Genomic DNA, 6780 nt, shown 5'->3' with positions numbered 1-6780 from the left:
CAGGGTTCTCGCAAGAGGTTCTACTCTGTCTCTCGCCCGACTAATGCATTTCAAGGAAGCTTGCACGCGCCCTCGCTTCTTTTCTTAGACCTACTCAGTATTCGGTGTACTTCGCTGTACTTCGATAAACAGGCACCGCGAGGCGTCGTGTGTAAACAAAGGGGCGCTCCGGAGTGGCACGATGAAGATGAAGCGGCGTTACCGTGTTCGCCGAGCTCCTTGCTGCAGCGGATAGCTTGGCTCTCCTATAGCGTGAGGTGTACGCGCGACCTTTGAAGCGTAATTAGGGGCGGAGTAGTGAAACTACAGATGCAAAAACGTTTCCGGAAATGCAATGAACAGACGTTAATTACATTCTTGGCTCATTTAACGAGAGTTATTTCATACCACTAGTATATGCCGATGATGTGACGCTACAGTTCCCATCTCACTCTACAGACAAGCGAGCACATCAAACATATGCTCCACTGAATGCCCTACAGTAATGGTCTATTAATCATCATCATCAGCCTGACTATATCCACTGCAGGGCGAAGGCCTCTCCCATATTTCTTCAATTAACCCGGTCCTGTGCTATTTGCACCCACTTGATCCCTACCAACTTCTTAACCTCATCCGCCCACCTAACTTTCTGCCGCCCCCTGCTACGCTTTCCTTTCCTTGGAATCCAGTTTGGTACCCTAAGCGACCATCGGTTATCCTCGCCTCGCACTGCATGCCCTGCCCATGCCCATTTCTTCTTCTTGATTTCCACTGGAATGTCAGTAACTTGAGTTATTTATCTGAACCACTCTGCACGCTTCCTATCTCTTGCACCGTACAAAACTAGCGTGTTTTCCTAATTGTCAAAAGCAGTCGTATACATAAGGCGCACAGAACCTACACAATGTTTGCTTTTTTCAAGCGCAGGTATTTTAAATGTTTTTTTCCAACCCTTTTTTAATTACGATTTGTTGTGTTTCCAATTTTGAGATTAGCGCTTTTTTGCATCCCCCCTCCTCTTTTTTTTTCGTGCGTGATTTTTTTTTTGGGGGGGGGGGGGGGGGTTAAACCAGCGCAAAGCTCTGCTGCTCCGAACCTTTAGTGTTTTTCATTTCTGTATTTCTATCTTTATTTAGTATACGTGGAGTCGGGCTGCGCATAAAGACAATGGTTTCGGCTAGAAGCGCTTGCTTGCATCCCAGGGCAAATACATTTCATAATGCACATGCATGTACGCACGCACTCACACAAGCACGTACGCATGCACGAACTCGCGCACTGTCATTTTCCAGCGCCCCCTTTGCTACACATCAACGTTGCTGCTTCACCAAAAGTCAGCTGGAACCAACGAGCCACCATCTGGAAGCCAGGGAGTAATACTTAGTACCGACTGCGTGTGCTTGTTGTGAAACGACCACCAATAAAATTTCGGAGGGCAATTGGGGGCTCATGTCGTCGTGGCAGGGAAGACTCGTTCCATTACCTGCACGCGAACGTAACGATCCTGTCGATTTTTGGGAAAGTTTTTTTCTATGACTTTGCATAACGTTCCTTCCGGCCATCTGGGATGAAGTCGTTAAATGTGGAACAGAAGAACAAAAACGCAGAGAAGGGAACGATTTATGGTCGCGAACATTAATTTCGACATCGAAGCGCTAATAAGGGTCAGAAGGAACTTGCGTAGATACTAAATAAAGAAATAATTGGACTATTATGACTTCCGTTTGCGGATGCTCGTCCACATATATGCAGTTCGCTATAGCTTAATGACCACTTTCTTTATGAGGGCCTCTTTTAGCTAACACATATGCACGCAAGCGTATGCATAACCCGCATTGTGTGAGAATATACTGACATGAATATAAATCGTATTCTAACCAAGCAGCATGACACTGCCTGATTGAACGAAGTGCAGCGTCAGAACCAAGGGTCCAGTAGGGTTTGGCATCTTCCTCACCGTTCCACCCCAAAAGACGTTACCGGATTTGGCAGCTTCTGCCATCTGGGCCATGTGCTCTATAATGGGAAACTGCCAGGCAAGCACCGCTCGGCCATGCCACCTCGCAACTACCACATGCCAAAGACATGCTCGTGATTTTCCGCTCAGAGCGCCGACGCCGACAACGCCTACTTCAGAATTTAGGAAGAAAGGGGGGGTTAAAGCTATGCTAGGAATGCAAAGCGAGGAAATATCGGAGATACTCGATGTATCGATCCACCGGCTCAGTCAGCCTTGTGTTCGAGGTCTGTGCGACGTCAATACAGAAAGAGCGCCTCATGCTGGTTTGTAGAAGGGCCCACAAAATGGATTTTTTTTGCTCCGGTCAGTTGACGCTTCTTGCTTTTGTCGCTTCTCATTTGCTTTCTTTTTTTATTTTTTGGTGCCACAGTCTTCACTTCTCCGCAAATCTGTGCTTGTTTTGACCTCCACGGTACTGCTGCATACGCGCGGAGTCCAATGTTTAATGTTTTTGCTCTGTTCCACTGCCGGCCCCAGAAAGGATTACTACTAAGATCAGAGCGCCCGACTCAATTTCGGAATGGCCGGCCGGTTCTGGCTATTTCAAATAGGCCTTGGGGATCAATTTCTGTGAGTTTTCTAAATCAGTAATTTTTTTTTCTCCTAATATCGATAGAATGGACCACAAGAAGTAACAAAATGCAGCTTTCTACTATTTCATTTCTTGTTCCCTTCTATGGTATAAGTCTATAACCATGAGACGCTTGGTAGAATTCCTATACGGTTCTTTCCTTCCTATTTTTATCTCGTACCAAGTCAGATTCAGTCGGCTAATAGTTTATTTTATCTTTTCAAGAGAAGCCGGGCGGATTTCTATGTCCGAAATAAGTGAACTGAACACATTGATCGCCATGCAAACTAAAGCAAAACTCTGCCTCAATTACTGGCCCCTGCTTACGTAAAGCCAGGTACTTTGGTTAGTTGACTTCACCTAATCATACCGGTGTCTATGACATATGAACGTTCGGCTTGGCCATGGGCTAACCGTAGCGCCTGCCAGAAAACTGGGTGCCGTGTTTTAGTCAGAAGATGCCCTACGTTGAGAATATATCCAAGTGCATTAAAACTACCCCCGCCATATAAAAAAAACAAAAATAAAAACAAAAACAAACTGCGAGCTCGTGTGGGGCGTAAGAGGTGAAGTGCCTTCTTTCAAAAAGTGTAGCATGCGTAGATTAAGTTCTATTGATAAAACTGCTAGAGATGTTTTCTTCTGATATTTTAAAATCAATGCATTAAAGCCAGTCATGCTTTTTAGTAGCCATTTTCCCACGTGTATTCATACTTGAGTTCTACCTGCATCAGCGAAGTGACAAAGTCTGCGTGTGTATGTAACCAAAGTAGGAGTATAAATCTATTATAGAAGGTGGCAGGTAAAAAAGAAATGAGTATAACATACAGGAAAGAGTAATTTGCAGGCAGCGATTATGCGCACACATGGATGTGAGAGAAGACGCAGATTGCAGCTGCAGGTAGATTACTCGGTGCATGCAGCTGACTTCGGGAAGTTCAGTGTCATTGTTGCTTCCCGCGTAGAATAGGGTATCCTTTTGCGTGCGATCTACGGTCGAACCAACTGCCGAATACAATTCAGCAAAGTATCGAATGCCTGTGAAACGACATCTGCGCGGAGATGCTGTTCACGAATGCGTATAAGCCCTTGGCGCACAAGAAAACCATTTTGTAATTAATATAAACAGGAAGCAAGCGTTAGCAAAAGTGAGCACAGTGCTAAGCGCATGTCTCATAGCAGTATTACTTGAAAGCACCTCACAACTATTTTTAGCTGCGACTATTGACTGTTGGGATCACTCAAACATTGCTATGAAATCTGCCTGAGAAGCATTTCCTTAGAACCTAGGTTTGTCCGACTGTGGGAATTTCACTTCTGCGGTTCATCATCATCATCACCACCACCACCACCACCACCACCACCACCACCACCATCATCATCATCATCATCATCATCATCATCATCATCATCATCATCATCATCATCATCGGTATTGTCATCTTCAACAGCGGAATGGCAACATATCCAGGTGACTTGGATTGAGCGGCGGCTCCAGCTTGCTTTGGACTACATATCTCTTCGTCTCTATCATCCGTTCTGCCGTCCCGTGCTATGCCTCTGGATATGCACTGCGCTACCGTAACGAGCCGCTGATCATCTTTTCTTCTCATCACGTGTTATAGCCATGCCCGTTTCTTCTAATCTGAACTCGCATATCACTAAATAGAGGTTATTCTGTGTCCCAAGCCGCGCTTTCTCCTTGTCTCTTAACGCTACGTCAACCATGTCCTTTTCTATAGAATTGGTGCTACTACCAGTATGAATATCTGTAGTGCTCTGAAAAGGGCGCATACAAGCCTGGGGTTTACATCAGCGTACGGGCTTTTTTTTTTTTTCACGATAAAAAATTGCAGAAATAAGAGTCTTCAACATCGACCATCGCTCCCTTCCCTTTGTGTTCTGGTCGGCGACTCCCAACCTTGCTGATGAGAAGTCCGCTTTTGAGCGGAGCACAAATAATGAATGTAATCGCAAAATCCGGAAAAAAGTGTCAAATTCATTTAGTGGAAAAAAGAACAGAATCGCACGTAAGATAAGATAAGGAGAAGTTTCAGAGTTTGTCGACTTTGGGGACAAAATAAAATTGTTTCGCACGGAAGTTGGACCCACGACTATGCCCGACGCATTGGGACTCCTTTTATCTGCGATGTCCGCGTCTTACGACGAACGAAAAAAAAAAATGAAGAGGTTTGGGTACAAAGAAAAGCAATTTCATGTCAGTTCTCTCCAAGGTGCATCTTCAATTCTGGCCCTCCTGTGTGTTGAAGAGCGCGCGTTCAGTTTCCCTGTCTTGTGTCCGGACTCGCATAGAGAACTGCTAGAGAGTTCGTCTTCGGTGCGTTTGCTTTTCCGAACAGCAATTGAACAGAAAAATCACTTTGTTTTTCGCCAGCCTAGCGAGGAAGCGACCGTTTTTGCGGCGCAGAGGGAATATGGAAAACAGCAGTGGGACCACACAGCTATAAAAGAAACAAAACACTAGACTCTTTAGAGCAGTGTGCTAGCTGTTCCCGTTGCTTCGTATTTTTAAAAGCTATGGCGCAGCTTTTGTTTCAAGAATTCAACAGAGATAGCAGTCGTACACAAAGCGATGTTCCGCTGACATTTCCAGGCGTCGAGCTCCTTTATTCTCTGCGCAGCGCTCCTGAATGCGCGAAGGCCTCGCCGCTATTTCAGTTTACTTTCGCAAACTGGAAAGGCAGAGTCATCCCACTATTCTGCGTAAAATTCTTTCTTCTGCAAGCTATTTTGCATGCTAGCTGTCAAGTGAAGAAGAACGTGCGTTCGGCTCTCTGATCGAGAGTGTAAAGACAAATAAATGCTCACTCAAGCTGACAATACGTGCAGATACGGCGCATTTTATAAGTAGCGTGTAGTTAGTTTATTTTTCCTTCGTTCCTTGTTAGACACAAAGAAAAGCGCTTTACTCTACAACGCCCTTGCCCTTACTCTCTTCATATAAATACTGATTATTGTAATCAACACTATCGAGGCGTCTGGTGCCTGCATTGCATACTGTCATCTATAGCGGGCAGTGATTCGTGCCGGTAATAAAGACCACGTAGAATCCGAAATGCTTGAGAAGGCTCTTTAGCAGAATCATTATAGAAACAGTGCGCAGTGCGCATCCCTGTGCCAACGGCATGGTCGAGCGGCTCCATTGCCAGCTCAAGGCTGCCCTCACTGCGCGCCTGGATCGCGAGCACTACTGGGTCGACCACCTCCCTATGGTACTCCTAGACCTACGTGCCGTCCTGCGTCGTGACCTTGGCTGTTCGGCGGCCGAACTCGTCTTCGGTACATCCCTGCGGCTTCCCGGAGACTTGGGAAGCCGGCTCCCTTGTCCCAGCCCCTACAATACCTTCATCGCCTACACGACTGTCTTCAGCATCTGCGCCCAGTGCCGCCTCGCTCATCTGCCCATCAAGTCTTTGTGCACCCAGACCTTGCTTCCTCGACGCATGTGTTTCTCAGGCGAGATGCCGTAAAGGCGCCTCTTACCCCCTCATACGACGGCCCGTATCGCGTCCTCAACAGGACGACGAAGTCAGCGACAATCCTCCTGGATGGTCGTGAAAAGGTCGTCTCTCTAGATCGCCTCAAACCCGAGTACTTCGAGACACCTCCCCAGGAGCTCCCCTCAGATGTTCCCGGCTTATCTGCAGACCTGTTTTCCGCCGTGGCACCCCCATCTCTGCCCCGTCGGCGCGTACATTTCGCCGTTCCGTCTAGGCGGGGGGCCCTATAGCGCCCGCCGACGCTGTAAAGCGGAGGCGCTGAGAACAGTGTTGGAGGAAAACAAAGATGTACAGCGCGTGCTCGGAGCGCAAGCACGGCACGGGCTGTTCAGAATGAGAAGCCTGCTACGCTGGTCATCTTGCTCTGGTGCTCCACTGCGACCTTGCAAATTCGCAACAAACTATCGTATTATCATATGTCCGGCGATAAACAATCGATCAATCTGAGAACTATGGTTCTCATTCACACTTCAGGAGTAATTAATTAACGTGTGAATATCACTTATTGTTGCTTTTCAAATTTCATCCACCTACGCTCCTTATGAGTCTGATGTCCTGAAGTGCGGAGTTGTAAACTGGGCTCGGTGATTGAGAGGGAGCACAGTGTACAAAAATGTTTCATTCTCCAGCGATGCGCCGCATGACACCTTCCACTAATTGATTTCGAGAACTGCGTCCCCAGATTG

This window comes from Amblyomma maculatum, chromosome 4 (assembly GCF_055883805.1).
Source record: "Amblyomma maculatum isolate TAMU_Amacu chromosome 4, ASM5588380v1, whole genome shotgun sequence".
Classification (NCBI taxonomy): Eukaryota; Metazoa; Arthropoda; class Arachnida; order Ixodida; family Ixodidae; genus Amblyomma; species Amblyomma maculatum.
This window is presented reverse-complemented; position numbering follows the sequence as displayed.